The 25,257-nt window shown below is 37.3% G+C and overlaps 1 non-coding gene across 1 annotated transcript; it reads right to left on the bottom strand.

Annotated features, from left to right (window-relative positions):
* Positions 1–19,820: 19,820 nt before the first annotated feature.
* Positions 19,821–19,975, bottom strand: LOC141635451 (5.8S ribosomal RNA). Its single transcript, XR_012540142.1, has one exon. It is a non-coding gene; the product is annotated as a 5.8S ribosomal RNA (ribosomal RNA).
* Positions 19,976–25,257: the final 5,282 nt, after the last annotated feature.

The raw sequence follows: 25,257 nt of genomic DNA on the forward strand, positions 1-25,257 counted from the left end.
ATATCATACTTTAATTTTGCAGGAGAAATAATAATAGGAACAATAGTAGAATTATATCAAATATCTTAACTTTATTAAAACAACCGCTTATCCGAGTTTAGCATTTATCACAACTGAATATAATAAAACATGACAGTATATGTATATATATATATATATATATATGTATATACGGCAAATAGTACCATTGCCCTTTATTGATTATATCACAAGATAAAGTTTAACGGAAATGAAATGAAGTAAATAAGACTAGCAACAAGACTAATAAATATAACAACGATCATCTTCTACGGTCTCGGCTTCAGGCTACTCTAATGATCCTCTTTCTGAAACGGAACCAGCCATACTTCCTAGGTCCAAGTACATATCTCTCCTTTACTATAATCACCTCACCATCATGTAAGATTCATTAACCTCTTATTAGACACATCTAATAACTATATATGTTTATATATATATATATATATATATATATATATATATATATATATATATATATATATATATATATATATATATTTAGTTTAGTCATAAACTAATCTAGATCTTATGCATGCATAACAATAAGAAATAAAGTAGAAGAAATCGATCTACTTACAATAGAGGGCCGAATGGTTATACTAATTTGGACACCTTCCAAATTAATCTTCTTAAGAAAATCCTAGTTCTCCAAGGAAGAACTTAGATTCAATATTGGAATCTACTCCTCAAGGAATTGCACCAAGATAATCACCCTTAATACATATACTAATTTAAATACTAGAATTCGTATATGACCCCTTAAAATTAATAAATAATATTATTAATTACTACTACTAGTAATGGGGGAATAATATTAGAGATTTTGTGAGATTTCTTCTTAAGAGTAACTAACAAAAATTAGAGAGAATATTCAAATTACTCATTTTTTGTTAAGTAAGAATGACCAAAATAAGAAGAGAAAACTCTTCTTATTTTCTTGGTGGCTGGATGGCATGGGGAAGAATACCCAATGCATGCTCAAGTTTGTTCTTCTCAAGATTTAGGCTCGCAAGCCTATGATTAGTAGGGCATCATTATGTTCCCTCTAATTAATAGAACAAAACACAACCAACTTCCTATCCACCCCATTTACACGGCACCCTTATGTTAATAAGGGTCCATTTTAAGTTTGTCAATTGTTCAATTTGTGTAGTGTGACATCTTGGACATGTTATTAAATAATGAATTTTTAACTTATTAAAAATCATTATATAAACAAAATAAATCACATACAAAAATTGACTAGTAATTCATAATTACAATTACTTAAAATGGGTCATAGAATTATAAATCACAACAACTTGTATTTATAATAAACCATTCATTCTTATTTTAATTGTTTCATAAACAATAAATAAACCTAACTAATAAAACAATTTGATTACTTAATACGAATCTTATTTAATCGAATTACAATAAGATACGAATTCTCACTCACAAAATCATTCTTTCAATTTTAAGGAATTAATTAACTTGTATCAACATACAATTTAATTAATTAATCAATTAAGAGGGTTGCCCTAGAGGTATGACCTTAAGGGATCAACTGATCACCACCGTCATACGACAGTAATGTCAAACTCTAGTCAGCCAATCATTACCGATTAATGTGGATCAGTTGACAATAAAATATTACTTTCCCTCATGCATTCTTATTATGAGATTTAAACATGTGATCGTATTATTGGTGAGGACACATACTCCAACAATCTCCCACTTGTCCACGACAAGTGTGCGTCACCAATTCTCTTGACCTATTACTATCTCCCACTCAATGCAAGGTGTCTTTCAGGTCATACTTGCACTTGATCATATCATGAGTGGTTTCCTCGATCTGGAGAATAACTGTCTGACCGGAATTATCTACCGTAGATACCTTCCGAGCGTGGCCACACATTTCCAGTTCATTACTCCTCGAGTGGCCTTGAAATATAAGATAACCCTGACAGGGATGGACAATTCCTATTGCACTCTTCCATTCGAATAGCCACAGCTCATCATGACCCAAAACATGCCCATCTGACCCCAATTACGAAGGTCGTAGAACATAAATCAAAGTCACTCTGAAACTGTGCCATCTTAGGCGAACAGTCTTTAGTCAAACAATCGACTCATAAGAATACTATAGTAGCTCTCGCCACGACCAGACTATATAAAAATTTTCAGAACTCTATAAGCGGTCATAAGCCCGACAGAGTGTCCCATACAGTCTGCCAATGTGATCGACTAGTCATCTCTCATGACTCTATGGCACTTGAACTTGCCATCAATCGCATCACACTCCAGTCACTTCGAGATGTCACCTCATATAAGCAACTGAGGGCGAATACTATGTCAATCCAGTTCACTTTAATGGGGTTCAATATTGTCTCAACAACCCATTTGGATGTAACAAAGGAATAGAAGAGTTTTTAATAAAACTCAAACGATGAATGCATTATCACATATGTAAAATTGATACAATATCAATTACTACATAATATATAATCCATATTCCATTTTGTATATGTTGCACATTTCAACTCAATTGAAATGACATGACTTATCATGTTAAACCTGTAAAAAAAGGCTTTTGGTTAGTAAGTCTCAACAACACATTGCACTTTCTTTAACCTTGTCATATGCTTTTTCCTTTTGTTATGTATAATCTTTATTATAAAACTTTTGAGTACGTGTCTAAATCCAATCTAGACATAGGCTCTCATGCCTTAGGATATCTCCCACTGTCCTCATAGTGTATGGGATAGGACCTTTGGTTACTGGAACGAACTACCATAGTGCCTCCAATTCATAAAACGGAATCCTAATATCATCCCTTCCTTCTTGCATATCTCATTATTGCAAGTGTACTCAATTTACGTTGTTAATCCCTCATTGTTCTACTGCCTAGAACGTTTCTAGTAGATTTGCTCCTTAAATAATATAGCCAAGATGGTTCTATAACCATCCTTATGTGTTTAGAACATGGTTTTTGTATAACTCCTTGCACATAAATCCATCTCAATTCTAAATGCTTAGCTTCATATCTTTAGTGCTCCAAGAGTACTAACCAATGAACTATATGGCTATATACAGACTTCTTCTCAAAAATTTGATTTGTAACTTTTCGTCATACTCCAAGTATACGAAATTTAAGAATGGTGATACATCTAAGCGTAATGAATTAATCCCACAGCGGAAGCAAGTGGATTCAATTTCTACATGTTCAATACCTTTGAACTTGACTAGACTCTTATCAATATAAGAATATTCATTTAACGCTAATATCCTCTCAGAACTATCTTTATAGGTCTGGATACCTTAGAGATGTATTATACTTCTCCTAAGTCTTCCATCATTCACAATGATCAATATGTCCCTTACATATAAGACTAATAACACCACATTACTCCCACTAAACTCCATGTATAAACAGAATTACTCGACAATTCGAGAAATGTTTATCAAATGATCAAAACATACAATTCAACTCTTTGACATCTACTTAAGACTTCCTCTTAAGTTCGCATCCTACTTTAGGATAGTTGCGATTTACAAAACTCATGCAAGATGATTTTAAAATCCAACTATATCAAATCATATCCGAATACAATGAAGCATTGTTGTTGCATGCAAAACCCTTGCCACCAACCAACCAAGCTAAATAAACATTTTCATGTTTATGCTTGCTTCGGACTTTTGCGGAGTTGGAACTACATCATAATAAGTTACAGGTTTGTTATTTTCTAAAATAACATGACACCTGTCCGCTTAGATTTCGAATAAATATTTACTGATTTTGACCAGGAAGGAACGTTTTCCTACGTCTTATTCTCAGTTTGTGGCTCTTGAACATTTTCTCCCACTCTGTCTATAAGAAATAATCTTCTTTTCTCTAATAGACAGCATCACAAGCCACAAACCCTTTGTTCTCGTGATCATGTAGGAAGAGAGACCACATGTTTACTATCGAAAAAGCTACAATTTAGGTACCATGCCTAACCATATCTCATATGAAATGTAGATAATTGCTTTAATTATGTTTTGAGTTAGTGGAATAAATAAATACTAGACAAATTGTGATAGAAACTATTTCCAACTTTATAGTAAAGATTCAATCATATCGTATAGGATTCTTTGTCACTTTCAATATTATGAAGGTGGACATGTGATACCATATCACACTCCTTTTGGTGCATAAAAGCCTTCACTTTATTGTTCCCTATTTTAACAAAGTACCAATACTTTGGTTTTAATCTCTAGATTTTGATACTTTTAAACATTCATTTGAACTTATTCAAAGAATTTCTCTTCTTACCTCATTAAGTGGATACCAAGTATCTACCTAGTTCGTTGGTAAAAGAGATGAAGAAGTAATAACCCCTTTTGATTGAAATTGTATTCGACCATACACTTCAAAGTTTAAATAGGGCGAATATCTTTCTTTATTCATAATTCTTTTCTAGAAAGAAGTCATGAATTAATGTTGTTTTGAATACAAGATTCACACACATACCAAGAGATTCCCAATCAGATGGTTGGGACACTAGTCAAAACTAGTCTTCTAAATGCAATTTCAATCGAGAATCGAGAAATAATTGGGGTCACCAATTTGAGTCTTATACAACGAATACACTATAACACTTATATGTCCATGGATGAAATGACAACTACCCTAGTTCCATTCATGTAAATTTCTGAATTTATTCTTGCTAGTCGTCGTACGATAATTCAATGTTAGGATTTTAAGGATTTAAAAAAACCTCGGATTGTGTTATGAACACATCCTCCTCTAAATACCCATTTAGAAAGGTGGTTTTTGACATCCTTTTGCCCTATTTCATAATCATGAAATGTGGTATTTCCTAACATTGTTCACAAATTTATATCAAATACTCATGACGTGATAATTCGCAAGAAGGCTAAGTCAATGTCATACATATTCAAGAAGGAATATGTTGGTGTCGTACGACTAACTTCCTTGATCTTTACTTATTAGGGATTTGTCTCTATTTTAGTGTCTAACACCTTCTCTTTCGAGCCTAGTTCTATCCTTTATAATTAAGATAGATACTTTACTTATTATTGCACCGACTCACTTCAAGAATTTCTACTTGATGAAGACTTATCTCCATATAAATTCTTAGTTAATCCTTTACAAAGATGAACTCTATTGTGGTATTTGGTTAATCAAAATTTCTAACAAATTAGTTTACCAATTTTACATTGTCATGTGCTTAACAACTTAAGTGCTTTGATGACAAGTGTTTAGTTCGAGCAATAAAGCTTTTGAACCATGGATGCATAGAAGATATTATCAAAACATATTTTGATCAAGTACTACTTCTATTCATATGCTTCACAAGAGAATATAGGTATGTAAGGAATTTTAAGATGTTAATCTTATAGTTGCATAGGACGATTCCTATCGAGTTCTATGGAATAGAACGATTCCTATGGATCTAGTCCACAACCTATGATACGGTTCATTTTATAAAGAGATTCTATTGGTCGTAAGTAATCGTGGTTTAGCGGAGACTCGTGTTACAATCGAATTGATATCATATATGTTTAGGAGCGATAATAAAGAACATAAAACAACGAAATAGAGGGAAAATCAAACATTCATCGTTATATAACAAAACATTTAAGAATGTTTTAGCATTTATATAGTGACCTCTACCCAACTATTATAAATGATCCCGAGATCCAAATTCATATTAACTCGGGCACGGTGAGCCGATACATCCCTAATCAATATAACTCGGTGGATTAAGTTTTTAATCGATTCTACTTCTAGAACTCCCGGTCGATAAAATTACTTTAATATTTATCTTAAGCCCGGAACACATGCGGCTACGGTCGCGAATACTTCCCTTGAGCTCAATCCAAATTTCGATGTAGTAAGAATTTACCACCCATTTACCGACCGTAACAAGTTTAGCACCCCGGTGAGCCGAGCCTACTTCCTTATGAAATTGGGATTCATGGTTCTACTATTTGGTAAGGCTAATTCTCAATTATTATTTAGCGAGAGGTCTTGTCAGTTTATTATCTATCTCATTTTAAGTGAACTAAAGCGGTGACCTAGCGATAATTATAATTGACACGGTCGATGACTCGATAAAATGTGATATGCATGGGTAGTTATGGCGATTAGGCTATGCATGCAAACATATAAAACAAATGCAAAGCAAAACGATAAAATCCTAGTATGGCCTTCCTAAAGTAGTAAATCTAATAAACTATTTACAAATTCGGAAACTAACTCCTTTGGTCCCTTGAACTTCATATGGCACACACTTCAAGATAACACCGTCTTTGTCGGAACGCCTTCCCGAATGGCACCGTCTTCAAGGAACTCCGGGATAAATAAATTACACAGCTTTTCTACTTTATAAAAAAAGAAAAACAAAATAAAATAAAATAAAAATGATACGAGATCACAAATTATTACAACCAAATCGATATCCCCATTCATTTCGGGAAATATCAATTAAAAAACTAAGGCCATACTAAGTACAAATTACATAATTCAAAATTACATAAAATAAAATATGACATTCATAAAAATACAGCATTAATATATGTATGAAACATGCCTTGTGATGTGCCAAATCGCCCTATTTAAGATAAAATCGTATATTCGGTCCGGTTTTATGGATAATTGTGACTATTAACTTATTAAAATCACTCAATATTACATATATCAAATCTATGTCCAAGTTAATTACCCCAACCTTCTTAGGACTCAAAAATTTAGTCTTCACTAAATATTTGACAATAATTCAACTTGATATTTTATTATTGCTCTTTAAACACTTTTATTCATAATAAAAAGAAATAATTCCCAATAAATCATAAAAATTCGAAAATTTCAAAATCATAATTTTGTATATTCTGGAAAATTACCAACATTCCAAATTTTTTAATAAAAATTTGCCCATAGAATATATTTAATTTATTTCACAAATAAATCGCATAATACATAACTTTAACCTTTTAATTCTAAATTAACAATAAAATTATGTAAAAATCAAAATTTAAAAATTTGAATATTCTAGATAAATTTCCAGATCCTGGAAATGACAAATTTTCAACCCCAAAAATCGAAGTTATATTAATGACTATTAAAGTTGCTATTTATCAATTTTTATCACATGAAAATTAATAACCACTTAAATCAAACAAAATTTTATATACAACTTTAGATCTGATATTCATATCATATACACAACATTTGGAAAAAATTTCATGCCATAAAATTCATTTTAGCTATTTTTGCTAAAATAATCACTATTTAAATGATTTTTACATCTAAAAATCATAAATCATGCAAAATAAAACCATTTAATCTCAAAATTTACGTACAGTGTGTAAATATTCCATGTGACAACATACTAAAATTTCATGGGCAGAAACGAAGTCAAACTAATTTTAACCAAAATACCTCCATTTATCCATTTTTATCATGTAAAAATCATAAATCATGCAATATAAAACACTTTTATACAAAATTTTATATACAATAAGTAAAATATGCATGTGAGGTCGTGTAAAAAGTTCAAGGTCAGAATCATAGTCTAACTTATTTTAGTATTTAAAAGTCATTTTATCAAATAAAATGTAATAAAAAATACTAACAATAAATTAAAGAGCAATATTTATACCATAAATCATCAAAATGACCTAAAATCAATTTAGACCAGAATGTTACTCGTGCAAAAAATTTCGTGGTGTTTATCCTCACAAAATACAAATTTCTAGTTTTATATGTTAACATTTTAACTCGAAAAAAAAATAACCGATTATGCATGCAACAACCATTGCTCTGATATCAATTGTAAGATTCATTAACCTCATATTAGACACATCTAATAACTATGTATATATTTAGTTTAGTCATAAACTAATCTAGATCTTATGCATGCATAACAATATGAAACAAAGTAAGAAGAAATCGATCTACTTACAATGGAGGGCCGAATGGTTATACTAATTTGGACACCTTCCAAATTAGTCTTCTTAAGAAAATCCTAGTACTCAAAGGAAGAACTTAGATTCAATATTGGAATCTACTCCTCAAGGAATTGTACCAAGATAATCACCCTGAATACATATACTAATTTAAATACTAGAATTCGTATATGACCCCTTAAAATTAATAACTAATATTATTGATTACTACCACTAGTAATGGTGGAATAATATTAGTGATTTTGCGAGATTTCTTCTTAAGAGTAACTCACAAAAATTAGAGAGAATATTCAAATTACTCATTTTTTGTTAAGAATGACCAAAATAAGAAGAGAAAACTCTTCTTATTTTCTTGGTGGCCGGATGGCATGGGGAAGAATACCCAATACATGCTCAAGTTTGTTCTTATCAAGATTTAGGCATGCAAGCCTATGATTAGTAGGACATCATTATGTTCCCTCTAGTTAATAGAACAAAACACAACCAACTCCCTATCCACCCCATTTACACGGCACCCTTATGTTAATAAGGGTCCATTTTAAGTTTGTCAATTGTTCAATTTGTGTAGTGTGACATATTGGACATGTTACTAGACATGTTATTAAATAATGCATTTTTAACTTATTAAAAATCATTATATAAACAAAAATAAATCACATACAAAAATTGACTAGTAATTCATGATTACAAGTACTTAAAATGGGTCATAGAATTATAAATCACAACAACTTGTATTTATAATAAACCATTCATTCTTATTTTAATTGTTTCATAAACAATAAATAAACCTAAGTAATAAAACAATTTGATTACTTAGTACGAATCTTATTTAATCGAATTACAATAAGATACGAATTCTCACTCACAAAATTATTCGTTTAATTTTAAAGAATTAATTAACTTGTATCAACATACAATTAATTAATTAATAAATTAAGAGTGTTACCCTAGAGGTATGACCTTAAGGGATCAACTGATCACCACCGTCATACGACAGTAATGTCAAACTCTAGTCAGCCAATCATTACCGATTAATGTGGATCAGTTGACAATAAAATATTACTTTCCCTCATGCATTCTTATTATGAGATTTAAACATGTGATCGCATTATTCTTTGCTTTATTTTTTGGATCATCTCAATAGGTATAATCTCTTTTTACCTTTGCTTCATTATTGTTAATCACATCATTTATTCATCATGTTTTGCTTTGTTAGTATGATTGACAACCTTGTTAGCATGCTAAACTTGATCATGAGTGAGTAGTCCTTTAGCTAGGGTTAATGGGGAATTAGGGGAAACAATCATGGGAATTAATCTATGCTTAATCTAATATGTTTTCATAATTAATTGCTTGCTTGTTGTGATTTCAACCTATGCACATGTTATGTTTGATGAAATTCTAGACTATGAAACTTTGCATTTTTTACCCATCTATTATCTTTTCAATGAGGCTTGTAAGACATAAACCAACTCGAGCCTCATTAGACCATGCATAGAGTTGAATAGAAAGAGACTACGTCGACTTGTAGGTGTTGTAAAGTCTTGATCGACTCGGCTCCGGGACCCAAATCTTCCTAGGGATTGTAAGATATACACTAACTCGATCATATCACAATAATAAGTGCTTGCTTCTAATTGAGAACATGTTTGTATGACCTATTTCCATGAATCCCCTATGAACCCATGACACCCTAGTGCCTTTAATCAGTTGTTTACAAACCCCTTTAATTGCTTTACTTTGTTTTCATTAGTTTACATTTATCTTGTTGATTAGTTTAGACCACACCTCATCTCAACCCAATTTGTGACACCCTAAGATATAACTACTTGCAATTGAAATCTTAAATCAATACCCGTCCCTTGGGATCTGACCTTTACTTACATCTTTACTAAGAGTAGTTTGTGAAGTTATAATATTATTTTGGTTAGGTAGTGACAACGACTAAGCACTAAGCACAAAAACGCCTCGACCAAAAATGGCGCCGTTGCCGGAGACGGTGTTCAATTGATTTGATTTTCGTTAATTATTTTCAGTTGTGTCTTTCTTTACCTAGGGGAAGTCAATCTCCTCAAGGTTGTTCTAATTGTTTTCTAGTTGTTTGATATTTTGCATGACTAGGAGATCACAAGGTAATTTGTTACCTATTGATTTCGAGATTGAAAGGACCTTAACCGACAATAGAAGAGTTTTTAGAGGTACTTCAAGAGTTGTAGGTATTGGAGAGATTGTGGACATTCAACCAAATAACATTGATTTTATCAACCCTTTTGCAAGAGAAGGAGAGGATAACCCAATTCCAAACTAACCACAAAATCAACCTACAATGCCTAAATTTTCATCACATTCCGTACCAACCGAGGAGAACCTACCAAACGGTACTCCTGCACCACCACATTTAACCGGTAATTTCATTGCCAAATCCGCATTCATACAATTAGTTGAGAGAAGTCAATTTGGAGGGATGCCTAGAGAGGATCCTCATTTCTCAAACGGAGTTACTCAAGACCAAATCCGATGGGTATTGTTTCCTTTTTCCTTGATCGGTAACGCAAAGCAATGGTTGAAGAGCCTAGACAAGGCTACCCTTGGTATTGATTTATGGAAGAAGTTAGCACTTGCCTTTTACAAGAAATTCTATCCTCCGGAGAAGACTAATATGTTGAGAGCCCAAATCACCGGGTTCAAGTAAAGGGATAAGGAATCATTGTATGAAGCATGGGAGAGATTTAAAGACACTTGTCGTTCTTGTCCACACCATGGACTTAATGAGTGGTTCCTTGTGCAACAATTTTGGAACGGCTTATATGAATACTCACGCAATGTTCTTAATATGGGATCCAATGGGAGGTTTACCGAAGTTGATGACAATCAAACATGGGCCAAAATCGAAGAGATGGCGGTTCATAATTCCCAATATAGTAGGCTTCAAAAGGCCACAAGAGGAGGAAAGCACGAGGTAGATTCCATCACACAATTGGGTGCTCAACTAAGTGCTCATATCAACACCATCAATTTGAAGTTTGAAAAGGCCATGGCTAAGCTTGATGAAGCTTCCAAATCACCCAAACGACATGTTAATGCTATGGTGGCATCATCCTCAATCCCAAATGGAGTATGTGAAAGTTGTGGAACCTTGGGACATGATCAAAACAAATGTAGGGGAAGAAATGAACAAGTAAATGCTTTCCAAGCATACAAGAGTGGTACCCCTTATTCCAACTACTATAATGAGAACACCAAATTCCATCCAAATCTCTCATACAAGAGCCAAAATATTCAAAATCCTCAACCAACATACACTCCACCTCCAATGAGAAACCAAGCTCAAAGACCCCTTTTCAACCAAAGCCAAGGATATCAAAATCAACCTTCCTACAACCAATCCAATGACCAAAGCTTTGATGTTCAAAAGCGGTCCTCCAAATGCAAAAGAACCAACAAGAATTCTTCACCCAAATGCAAAAAGATAGCCAAGCTAAAGAAATCACCATCAACAACATACTTACCCATACCAAAATGTTAGAGACTCAAATGATCCAATTAGCATCTTCTACCTCCCAAAGACAAAAGGGGCAATTACCTCCTCAAGGTAACCCACCCACAAAACATGAAATGGTTAGTGCCATCCATTTGAGGAGCGGTACAAGATATGAGGGGCCGAAGAGGCCAATTGATGAGGATATTGTGGATGCTAGTAGCAAGCAAGGAGTTGTGGAAAACTCTAAGGAGGTAGATCCTACTACCAATGAACTTTCAAAGAAGAAGAATGAAGAGAAGGCTAAAGAGAAAAAGCCTATTGTGATTAGACTTCCATTCCCAAGTCGCCAAGTTAAGCCTAAGTTTGATGAGCAACTTGGAAAGTTCATGGAAATTGTGAAGAACTTAGAAGTCTCAATCCCATTCACGGAATTGATCAATCATGTTCCGGCTTATGCAAAGTACATGAAGGATATTCTCACCAAGAAGAAATCCATCCGAAAGTTGGAGACTATTGCCTTTACCAAAGTGAGTAGTGCTATTCTTCAAGGGAGTTCCCTTCCAAAGCTCAAAGATCCGGGAAATTTTTCTATCCCATGTACCATTGGCGACACTACAATTAACAAAGCATTGTGCGGTCTTGGAGCAAGTGTAAGTGTCATGCCATACTCGGTATGTAAGAGGCTAGGAATGGGAGATCTCAAATGCACCAACATCACTCTTCAAATGGCGGATCGATCAACAAATATACCTTTAGGGGTATGGGAGGATGTTCCCGTGAGAATTGGCAAATTCTTCATCCCGGTAGACTTTGTCATTGTAGACATGGAGGAGGATTCCAACATTCCTATCATCATAGAAAGACTTTTCTTGCACACCGTGGGAGCGGTAATCGATGTGAAACATGGAGAGCTCACACTTGAAGTACGGGAAGAGACAATTACTTTCAATCTTGACAAAACAATGAGAGCCCCCTCATTACATGAGCCATGCTTCATGGTCGATCACTATAGCCGAGAAAATGTTAGGAAGAAGTTAGAATCTCTATACAAAGATCAAGCCATGGGTAAAGAAACATCACCCATATGGAAGAAGAAAGTGGATGACCTTCAAGTAGCTCTATTCGGAGAGCATGGAATTTTCAACAACAATGAGAGCTTGAAAAGCTCACCCATCATGACAAGTAATGAAGAAGGACTCAATGGCCATGATAAAAAGAAAGGATAGTTGTTCTTGCCAACTCATGACATCATTGGGGAACAATCTAATGAAGTTTGTGGTCTATGGGATGATGAATTTGAAGGATTGGTCAACCCTTATATTGGAAATGCTATGACCTTAGACCAAGGTTTTGTAGATCCTTGTCATCACTTTCACTTAGATGACTACAACAATGAAGAAAACAATGCGCAAAGGTCTACACAAGACCTCTATCATCAAAATGAGCAAGCCTTCGACTACTTCTACAAGTTGTTAAGCAACATCAACAACACCTTGGCTTTGCCCCCTTGATACTTCTCACAAGAAGGAGAGTTTGGTGGAGTCCTCCCTAAACCACCATGTGTAAATATTCTAACCCCCTAACTAGCATTTTATTTCCTTTATTGCATCTTTGTCATTTTTTTGGATTTGCATTTTTATACTTTGATACAAGATTTTTGACATGAGAGTAAGTGAGGGAGGTATTTTAACATGTTTTGATGTGTAGTGTTTGATCAAGTGTGGGGATGCGAAATTCCTAGGCTAACCAAGCCTTTGTAGTACAACCCACAACATTTAACAAGGAAAGGAAGAAGGAATGACATGGGAAGAGGAATCCCCACGAGCAGACCTGAGCTCGTGGGAGCCGAGCACAATCCGAGCGTTCCCGGGAATAATCCGCATGTCCTAGCCTTAGGACGTGGGAGCTGGGAAACTTTAATTTATGGGAGATGTCCTGTAAGAAAATCTGCACAAGCCGAGCTCAGGACGCTCGTCCCCAACATTAGGACGCTCGTCTTGAAATCAATTCGCGGGTCCTGGGAAGTTCCAAACTTATGAAATTTTGCTGAATAAAAATCTGCATGTCCCAGACTCAATCCGAGCGTCTCAGCAGAAATCTGCTCGAGCTGAAACAAATCCACGCGTCCCAGCACTGCTTTGTTAATTCAGGATGTCCTGTAAGACGATCTGCGCGTCCCGACTATGATCCGAGCGTCCCAAGCCTGATACTCAAACAAAACACGGGACACCCTTCTTCCCAATTCATTTCCATCTTTCAAAAACACAAACACATAGATTTTTCCCTCACTACAACCCTCAATCCCCTCATTCAAAAACATCAATTTCTCAACAAAATTCACCACAATCTAAACAACACTTGCTCAAAACAAGGTTAAATTACTCCTTCATCAACAAAAGACCATCTAAACATCAATTTCCTCAGAAATTGAATCAATTTTCTAGGGTTTGGGCAAAATTTCGAAAATCCTAAATTAATTGAGGAATCGATTGAAGTTTGAAGAAGCAAAGAACATTCAAGCAACATCTTGGTTTGTTGATACCAATTTGAGAAGGAGAACACAATGGCAAGAACCAAGGCACCCAAAACTCAAAATTTATCAAAGAGGCAACAAGCCCTTCTTGCATCTGAGGCTTTGTTAGTAACCCAACCAAGGGAGGAAGTCCAAGTAACCATCAATCCTATTGAGGAAGCTACCACATCTACTCCGGTTGTAGAACAATTGTCAAATTTTACGGAGGTAACTTTCTTAACCGATAAGCATAGGATTGCCTTTCTATCCCTTGCCAAAAAAAACTATTGTAGCTACCAAGTTTATTTGTCAAGACACTTTGGAAAAATTGGGTGTACTTGAGCGAACTAGAGCATTTTTCGAGTCTATGGGGTTGATAACCCTCTTTGAAATGGATGAATTGACTTACCCTTCATTGACCATGGAGTTCATAAGCTCCTTGAAGGTGTATAAGATAGAGACTCGAAATTATGTTGAGTTCCGTCTTGAGAACAAGAGTAGAAGAATGACTAAGGGTGAGTTTGGTGTTCTTATGCGATATGGTCATTTTGAGAAAAAGCCTTTGAAGTATGATGCCACACCCCTTTGGAAAGCTATAACCGGTCGAAAATTTTATTCCTTCCAGGAGTGCCATGCTTTATATGTTCACCATTCAGGCATAAGAGTTTGGCACAAGTTTGTGGCCAATACCTTGATTGCTAGGAAATGCACCAACTACTTCACTGAACTTGTTTTTGTCTACCTTGAGTCCTTCATGAATATCAATGGGAAGTTCACCAAAAAGTACAACATTCTTCAACTATTGCTTGATCGGTGGCTTGAAATTGATAATGGAAAAGATAGAGCGGCCTTCATTATAAACGGGGGCTTGGTAACGAGGTTAGCTAAACACTTTAACCCCAAGTTCAACAAGGATAACACCTACAAACCGGTTAAGGGGAGCAAACTTCTTGATTTGAGCACTATGATCAAGAAGTTTCATTGGGTCAAGAATGACAATATTGACCATAAATATGAGTGGCTCATCAAAGAAGCCAAGTCCATTGCTTGCCCACCAAGATTTTCCGTATCTCCGTCCGTAGACCAAACTACCTATTATCCGTCTCCAAAGAAGCGGAGTTGATAATAAAGCAACATAGGGATCCAATTACCAAGCCCTCCTCCTCTACCATTGTGACTCCACCCTATCCTTTTGTCTACCAAGAATTCAAACCAAGTGGCTCTAATGTCATGGTAGGAAATGACTATTTGACCCAATTAATGCAACAAATGCATACAGAAGCTCACGATGATCGGGTGAATGCTTACCGTGACCAATATCCACCCCTAATACATCTAGCTAGGCAAGGACTCCTTGATCCTTCATGTCCTTTGCCTAGTTGGGCGGATAAGGAGGTATTCTTTACTAGTGCTTCTCAAGATGCCGAAAAGTATAGTCGGGTGACTAATGGAAATGAGGTTGTTGTTGTTGAAGATGGGGAAGGTATTGGTTCATGCCAAGAAGAAGAAGAGCAAGGTTCAAGTTCCAATGATGAAGATGAAAATGGTGAATCCTCCGAGTCAATGGAGGTGGATGATGAAGAAGATAATGAAGAAATTGATGATGAAAGTGATGATGATGATGATGGTGGCAATAAGGTCGGTTATGATGATGTCGCAATGAGCGACAATTGAGGGTTGACAAGGCTTATTGGAGGATACCACAAGTACAAGGTTGATTACTTGACTTCAACCTATTCCATTGTGAGTTTCCTACACCTGTTTTAGCTTTGTCTCTATATCATGTTTTTTTATCTTTATCTTAAGTATTTGTTTTGAGTCCTAGCACCATTTAAAGGACTCCCACCTCGGTTCCATTGAGGTGTCTCATATTTTGTTCCCATTTGTAAAATCCAAAAGGACAATTCATGCATTGCACTCTTACCTTGTGCATGAACTTTCCCTCTTTTTATACTAGAAATAGTGTCTTGTTTGGTTTGGGGAAGTTCACTCACAAGGGATGCGAGTTAATTCAAATTAGGTCTCCGAACAATCGAAAGCATGCATCATATAGGATAGACTAGATTGCATTCACTTGTTTTATATGTCATATAGTTTGCATATTAGTTTAGAAATCATGCATATTCATATAGATTGAATAACATAATTTCCTATCGTATTAGCCATTGAGGACAATGCCCATACTAGTGTGGGGATGGGAAATTCTAACTTAACCTTGCATTCAAAAATGATAAAAATTGAAAAATTCTAGAAAAATTCATAAAATTTGAAAAATTTCTCAATAATAAAAAACATGTTCATTCCTTTGTAGTATAGAGTTGTATATATTGTATATATTTGTGTTTGTTTGTCAATCTTATCACATTGGATCGACTATGCCACATCCGAGGCATGAGAAATATGAAGACCGCATGGTATGATCTTTCCAAATCTCCTTTTTCCTTTCTATGTTAATGACTATGTGACTTTATTTTGGTTGATGCGGTACAAACCAATGTGATTCTAGTAGTTGCATTTAACTTATATGGCATACTAGTTGATAGAAGCATTTGCATTAGAGTTGTATATATGTTAGTTGCATCATGTCATATAGTTGCATTTTAGGAAAAGTTTTGTGAAAACATCTATTTGGGAAGCTTGATAAGTGTATATAAGGCTCTTGTAGATACTTTTTCTTCTTGAGACTTTGCTCATTAGAATACCTCTAAAACACCCTAGGATGTGTCATGCTAGTATCCTTTGACCCATGGACTAAGGCCTAGTCAAGAGTACCTTGTGATGTGATGACTCCATGGCTACCGTTTATTCCAAGGTGACCCTTGAAACCATGCAATCATCTTCCACTTCTATCATCATGTTTTGTCAACAAAAAAGGGAATGGACACAAAAATCTCAAGATGAGTTCAAGCACCAAAATGAAAATCAAGAAGTTTACACAAATTTGCATCAAATAAAAGAGGAGTACAAAAATAAGAACTCCTAAGCTTCAAATAAAAGCACCCTCGTTACAAATTGGGGTGACTTTGAAAATGTTCAAAAAATGTAAATATTGAAAAATTTGCCAAGTATCAAAATGCCAAACATCAAGAAATGGCAAGAAATTGTTCTCAAAAATGTCAAATGCCACAAGAAATTGGGGGGGGGGGGGGATAACAAATCAAAAGCAAACTCCCATTATGTAACTCAAAATCTTATTGATCCCTTTATCCATTGATTCCACTTTTGTGCATGGTAGAGAGGGAACGACCCTTCTTCTTGTCTAGGCAAGAAGGGGAATTCTGTGATCCTACAGTGTTTCTAACATCATAGGGAGTCTACTCTTGACAAAAGCATTTAGCAATTGAGGACAAAGGTACCCTAGCCTGACACAACTTGGAGGTGATTTGTTTGTATCCTCCTAGGCTTAGTAATTTGAAGAAACCATATCTATAATGGAGTGTGTACCCTTGGATTGCTTCCCCCTTATATAATTTCTGCCGCTTAGATTAGAAAAGTGGCTATTCTTTTCTATATGCATCCATTAGTTGCTTTTGTGTGGTTAATGATTGGATGTATCGCCATTTTGACAAGCCCCACCTTGCCTTGGAAGAAGGCATCTTACCTCATGGGAGTCTTGTTGTGAGTTGAAGGGGCAGAGTGAGACCCGCTAATTGTCGCATATCGGCTATGTTAGTAGGTTAGTTTAAATAAAGCTCATAGTTTTAGTCACCTCTTTACTCGGGACGAGCAAAGGTTCGGTTTGGGGATGTTTGATGTGACTCATATTTGAGCACATTTAGTCCTCGAATTAACCTCGTTCCCATGCTTTCTAGCATATATTAGGGTCATTTCTTATCTTTAGATTCCCATTTTGCATATTCTTTGAGGTTTTTTGTCCTTGGTAGGAGAGGATTGCTAGCCTTGCATTTATGGAGCAAAATGGATCACATCTAATGACCAAGCATCGAACAGGAGACCGACACTAGAAGCCTAAGTAAATAAATAAAGAGAAATGGGCAATGATGAAAGATCCGTGCATCCCCAAGACAGTCCCCACGGATTGTTAGGAAGCCAAAACAAGAGAAGAACCCTGTGCCAGAATCCGAGCGTCCTGAGCTCGGGAAGAGCGTCCCAGAGCCAGAATTCGAGCGTCTCCAAGCCAGCCCGAGCGGATCTTCTTACAGGACCAACCATGCTTCAGACAAGGACGAACAGATTCCCTTGGGAGTTGCAGCATGATCCGCGCATGTCCCTCGAGATTAGCAAAATTCAAGCTTCTCTTAGGGTCTTAATCGTCATTTAAACCCTTAGTAACCCTAATTCTTGTACTTAATTTTAGTATAAATACCCTATTGTACTACCTAGATTATCATCTTAGAACATCTACTCTCATATTATCATAATCATTCTCTTAATTTAGTCTTAATCAAAGTTGTGATGCACATTTTAATATTAATCACATCTTAATCTTTCCTTATTCTCTCAATTGTTCTTAGTTTAGTTGGGTAATTAGAAGATTATTCGGGGTTTATTGGAGGATTGACAACCTTCCATCAATCATCAAGTTTACTTCTATCATTCTTTGCTTTATTATTTGGATCATCTCAATAAGTATAATCTCTTTTTACCTTTGCTTAATTATTGTTAATCACATCATTTATTCATCATGTTTTGCTTTGTTAGTATGATTGACAACCTTGTTAGCATGCTAAACTTGATCATGAGTGAGTAGTCCTTTAGCTAGGGTTAATAGGGAATTAGGGGAAACAATCATGGGAATTAATCTATGCTTAATCTAATATGTTTTCATAATTAATTGCTTGCTTGTTGTGATTTCAACCTATGAACATGTTATGTTTGATAAAATGCTAGACTATGAAACCTTGCATTTTTTACCCATCTCTTATCTTTTCAATGAGGCTTATAAGACATAAACCAACTCGAGCCTCATTAGACCATGCATAGAGTTGAATAGGAAGAGACTAAGTCGACTTGTAAGTGTTGTAAAGTCTTGATCGACTCGGCTCCGGGACCCAAATCTTCCTAGGGATTGTAAGATATACACTCACTCGATCCCATCACAACAATAAGTGCTTGCTTCTAATTGAGAACATGTTTGTATGATCTATTTCCATGTATCCCCTATTAACCCATGACACCCTAGTGCCTTTAATAAATTGTTTACAAACCCCTTTAATTGCTTTACTTTGTTTTCATTAGTTTACATTCATCTTATTGATTAGTTTAGACCACACCTCATCTCAACCCAATTTGTAACACCCTAAGACATAACTACTTGCAATTGAAATCTTAAATCAATACCCGTCCCTTGGGATCCGACCTTTACTTCTCTCATTACTAAGAGTAGTTTGTGAAGTTATAAATATTGTTTGTGTTAGGTAGTGACAACGACTAAGCACTAAGCACAAAAATGCCTCAACCAAGCGCCCTTTTCCAGGGGACTTGAGCCCGGTCCACCGCAGAGGACAATTCTCTAGACTACAATTCGAACGGCAAAGCCACCCAATTTTAAAGCTGGGATATTCCCTGTTTGCTCGCCGTTACTAGGGGAATCCTTGTAAGTTTCTTTTCCTTCACTTATTGATATGCTTAAACACAGTGGGTAGCCCCACCTGACCTGGGGTCGCAATGGTTTGGTTGCAATAAGGCAACGTCAAAGGGTCCTCCGAGCTCACGTTGGCACCGCGATGCGTGACGGGTTGCTTGCTTGGCCGAGGCCTTGTTCACCACCTATATTAACGGCATCCCGATGCCAAGGGCTCCAAATTTAGGCCAGCCGTGACCGGTGAGTCACGAAAGATCATCCTCCTACCCCCCCACTCGGGGTGGACTTGGGGGAGACGCGATGCGTGAAGCTTAGGTAGACGAGCCCTTAGCCAAAGGCTTTGGGCGCAACTTGCGTTCAAAACCACGATGTTTTACGGGATTCTGCAATTCACACCAAGTATCGCATTTTTCTACGTTCTTCATCGATGCGAGACCCGACATATCCGTTGCCGAGAGTCATTTATTATTAAGACATGCCACCGCTCTAACGCCTGGCTAACCGGACAGTGGGAGAGCACACACATAAAGTTTGTATTCCTTGACGTGTTATACGCCGGGGTTCGTTTTTTTGCTGGGAAACGGCCCACAAGTGAGCGCTCCCCAGCTTAGGATAAGGAAGGGCCGGCACACGAGGCACCAAGCAATGCCCCAATACCCACTATGTTGGATAGGTTTCGACAATGATCCTTTCGCAGGTTCACCTACGGAAACCTTGTTAGGACCTCTCCTTCCTCTAAATGATAAGGTTCAGTGAGATTCTCGCGACGTCATCAGCGGCGAACCGCCCACGTCGCCGCGATCCGGACACTTCATCAGACTATTCAATCAGTAGGAGCGATGGGCGGTGTGTACAAAGGGCAGGGACGTAGTCGACGCGAGCGGTTGACTCGCGCTTACAAGGATATCCTCATTGAAGACCAACCATTGCAATGATCTATCCCCATCATAATAAAATTTCAAAGATTACCCGGGCCTGTCGGCCAATGTTATAGACTCGTTGAATATATCACTGTAGCGCGCATGTGGCCCATAACATATAAGGGCATCACAGACCTGTTATTGCCTTAAACTTCCATGGCCTGGAATGCCATAGTCCCTCTAAGAATCTAGCTGCGAAGGAGGCCCTCCGCATAGCTAGTTAGCAGGCTGAAGTCTCGTTCGTTAACGGAATTAACCAAACAAATTGCTCCACCAACTAACAACGGCCATGCACCACCACCCATAGAATCAAGAAAGAGCTCTCAGTCTGTCAATCCTTACTATGTCTGGACCTGGTAAGTTTCCCCGTGTTGAGATAAATTAAGTCGCAGGCTCCACTCTTGGTGGTGCCCTTCCGTAAATTCCTTTAAGTTTCAGCCTTGCGACCATACTCCCCCCGAAACTAAAAAACATTGATTTCTCAAAAGGTGTCGGCGGTGTCCTAAAAGTAACATCCCCCGATTCCTGGTCGGCATCGGTTATGGTTGAGACTAGGAAAGTATCTTATCGTCTTCGAGCCCCTATCTTTTGTTCTTGATTAATGAAAACATCCTTGACAAATGCTTTCGCAGTTGTTTGTCTTTCATAAATCCAAGAATTTCACCTCTGGCTATGAAATACGAATGCCCCCGACTGTCCCTATTAATCATTACTCTGACCCCGAAGGCCAACACAATAGGACTGGAATCCTATAATGTTATCCCATGCTAATGTATACAGAGCGTACGCTTGTTTTGAGCACTCTAATTTCTTCAAAGTAACAGTGTTAGAGGCATGACCCGGCTAATTAAGGCTAGGAGCGCATCGCCGGCAGTAGAGGCAAGATGACCATTTGAAAGGCGGACCGGTCAGCCTACCCCAAGGTCCAACTACGAGCTTTTTAACTCCAACAACTTAAATATACAATATCTGAGCTAGAATTACCGTAGCTGCTGGCACCAGACTTGCCCTCCAATGGATCCTCGTTAAGGGATTTAGATTGTCCTCATTACAATTACCAGACTCAAAGAGCGCGGTATTGTTATTTATTGTCACTACCTCCACGTGTCAGGATTAGGTAATTTGCGCGCCTGCTGCCTTCCTTGGATGTGGTAGCCGTTTCTCAGACTCCCTCTCCGGGATCGAACCCTAATTCTCCATCACCCGTCACCACCATGGTAGGCCACTATCATACCATCGAAAGTTGATAGGGCAGAAATTTGAATGATGCATCGTCAACGCAAAGGCCGTGCGATACGTCAAGTTATCATGAATCACTAGAGCAATGGGAAAAGCCCACGTTGACCTTTTATCTAATAAATGTAGCCCTTCCAGAAGTCGGGCGATGTTGCACATATTAGCTTTAGAAATACTATGGTTATCTGAGTAGCAAGTACCATTAAACAAACTATAACTGATTTAATGAGCCATTCGCAGTTTCACAGTCTGAATTAGTTCATACTTACACATGCATGGCTTAATCTTTAAGATAAGCATATGACTACTGGCAGGATCAACCAGGTAGCATTCCTCAATCGACAATGACACACATGAGCCACCGGAGCAAACGAGTGGTCAACGTGTACCGATAGTCGTTCATCTTGAGCAACAACTCTTGAATGGGCGAAAGATTTAATCAAACCTCCGAAAAGCATACCGCATCCTAGAGAACTGCTAGAAGCCATTAGCCATCCCACCACATCTTTTACGCGAGTAGGAGGACAATGACCCTAGCATGAACGGTTCACCCGACACCACCGAGGGAATATCAAGAAACACTCTCTCGTTTAGGACATCGTAATACCTTTCAATAGGCATCGAACGCAGGAAACACCCTTCATCCAAGGCCACGATAGAACTTGTAGCCAATAGTGAAGCGAATTATGAGTCAACAGTTCATTGCACAAGCAAAAAGCCCGCCAACACAAAAAAACCCAACGCCACTCACGCGATTCGCTAATGCCGTAATGAGGTCATTTGCCCTAACACAGTAGGACTCTATAAAGGTTCGTGGCTGCGGGAAGAAAACCCCATCGAAGCACAACTAGCCGCGGAAACTGAGGGACATTTTGAGCAACAATGCCTTGGCGAGGACATTCCCCCCAATACAGTAGGACCGATAAATATTTGTGGCTGCGGAGGGCCGACCCTTTCAAAGCACATGTAGCCACGAAAATTGAGGGACATTTTGAGCAACAATGCCTTGGCGGGGACATTCCCTCTAGCACACTAGGACCCATAAAGATCCACGGTTTTGGGGGGGAGGGGGGGGGGGGACTGACCCTTTTAAACCACATGTAGCCGCAAAAATCGAGGCACATTCCGAGCAACAAGGGACAACCCGGCTCAAGGCCAATTGCATTCGGCAACCGAGAAACGATGCATGGATTAGATTAGATGGTGATCAAACAATGCTCAATCATCGCCTCCGGACGCAATGCCTACTCATTTGATAACCGCATCATCGGCTTGGTCTTAGTGAGTATAAATTTGACTCACTACAGCGAACTTCTTCGCTAACTACACTCGGCATTGCAATCTGTACTTCGCGACTAAAGATTGTGGCCTAATCACTGCGACGGATAAACAACGCTCAATAATCGCCTTGGGACGCAATGCCTACTTATTTGATCAGCGCATCATCGGCTTGGTCTTGGTGAGTCCATATACTCACTACTAAGCGGACTTCTTCGCTAACTACGTTCGACATTGCAATCCGTACTTAGCGACTAAAGATTGTGGCCTAGCACTCCGAGGAGCAAACAACGCTCAATAATCGCTTTGGGATGCAATGCCTACTCATTTGATCAGCGCAACACCGGCTTGGTCTTGGTGAGTACATATACTCACTCCCAAGCGGACTTCTTCGCTAACTACGCTCGGTATTGAAATCTGTACTTCGCGACTAAAGATTGCGGCCTTACTCATTAGCACTTAATCACTCCAAGGGACAACGATTCTCAAAAACTGATTTTCGACTAACCCGTCATAGCCGGTTATTTCCGAGACGTGGTGCATGCCGATTAGAGAAACAAATTTAGACGATGTCCAAGTGTTCAGGCTACTAAATCCATAAAAAAAAAAAGGGGTATGGACATGCACCACGCCTCGAACGGTGGATCTTACATGATCAGCAAGTGCAGCAGGAACTCTAGTCATTGATGCCCACAACCATCATAGATGGGGCCTTCGAGACGTGGTGATTTTTCAAAAAAAAAAAAATCGAACGATAAACATTTTTCACCATGCATCACGCCTCGGACTCGATGGCGTCGTGTACCAGTCACACCAGCTATCGATGCCCGATCCCGTCTATGACGGTACCTCTGAGGCACGGTGATTTTTCAAAAATAAATTTTGATCGAAAAAAGAATCACCGTCTACCACGTCTCGGGGTTGAGCGGACTTACATGATGGCCACTATAGCCAACGATGCCGAAACCTGCGTACCAGTCAGGGGCCCCTGAGATGAATTTGCATGGCGAAAAAAAAATCGATGAATGGGTCTTGCCATGCACCACGTCTCGGAGTGGAGGGCCTTATGCTTATGCCATCTGATGTATCACTTTTATATATGCTTTTATGACTCCCTTTGAGTTATTTTTGATGCGGTTTTCATGCTAAATATGTCATTTATATGCCTTTTACATTAGAATGTCGATACTGCTGTTACTTGGTGTTTAAATGTAGGAATGACGCATTTACGAAGTAAAATGAGTTCAATGGAGCATCGCGGAATTGGCATAGCATAATATACGAGGCATGGCACGGGAAACTAGAAGATTAGAAGATGAGAAGTGAAGATTACACAAAAAGAAGCTGAGAAGGCTGTGTACTCGATCGAGTTGGCCTGTACTTGATCGAGTGGTATGTACTCGATCAAGTATGAGCAGGCTCGATCGGGTACTTTTACTGCTGAAGACTTTTCCGAATTTGCCTAAAACACATCTTTTTTGTATTATATGTACTAAACTCGTATTAGATTATTAAGTTACGCTTTTTATTACTTTCAGAACTCTTAAAAATCTTAGCATTAGTCGGCTAGCATACTTTTGAGATCTACAATTCGTTCTTCATTAATTTGTTAAGGTACTTTAATCTTTCTTCATCAATTATTTAATCTAGTTTATGTTACTGTTTCTTTACTCTTATTGCATGTCTTTAATTATGTCTTCAATTATTATTGTTATTGTTAATTCTAGTAATATGAGTAGCTAAATCCTATATCTAGCGTAAAGGGGATCTAGGTTGATTAGAAGGGGGTTAATGAATTGATTGTTAGTAACATCGCATGAATTATCGTTTGATTATTGTTCTTATTCTAATTATTTGATTTAGGCCTAAATTGATAATTAGTGTAGCGAATTAATACTTTCACCGACCGGGTTAGAATTAATATAGGCTGCGATAATCAGATAGGTAAAGTTTAATTATAGCGATTGCATATTAAACTAAATCTAAAGGACATAATTGAATCGACCGATCTTGTGACCTTAGATAATTTGATTGACCTTACAATTGATTAAAATACACCCCCGGATAATTGACCTAGTGAACCCGCTCCCTAGACTTCTTAATATTATTGTTTACAATCTTTACTTTATTGCAATTAGTTGTTAGAAAACAAACCAAATCAAATCTTCAAGAAAAACGTTTACTTTAAGACACTTTAAATATTAGCAAACTAATTATTACCGCCTCCCTGTGGATTTGATACTTGTCTTACTACTAGTTATTTGTTAGTACTGAGATAGGATTATTTTGATTAAGGTGATACGACTTT

The sequence above is a fragment of the Silene latifolia genome, chromosome Y (assembly GCF_048544455.1).
Source record: "Silene latifolia isolate original U9 population chromosome Y, ASM4854445v1, whole genome shotgun sequence".
Classification (NCBI taxonomy): domain Eukaryota; kingdom Viridiplantae; phylum Streptophyta; class Magnoliopsida; order Caryophyllales; family Caryophyllaceae; genus Silene; species Silene latifolia.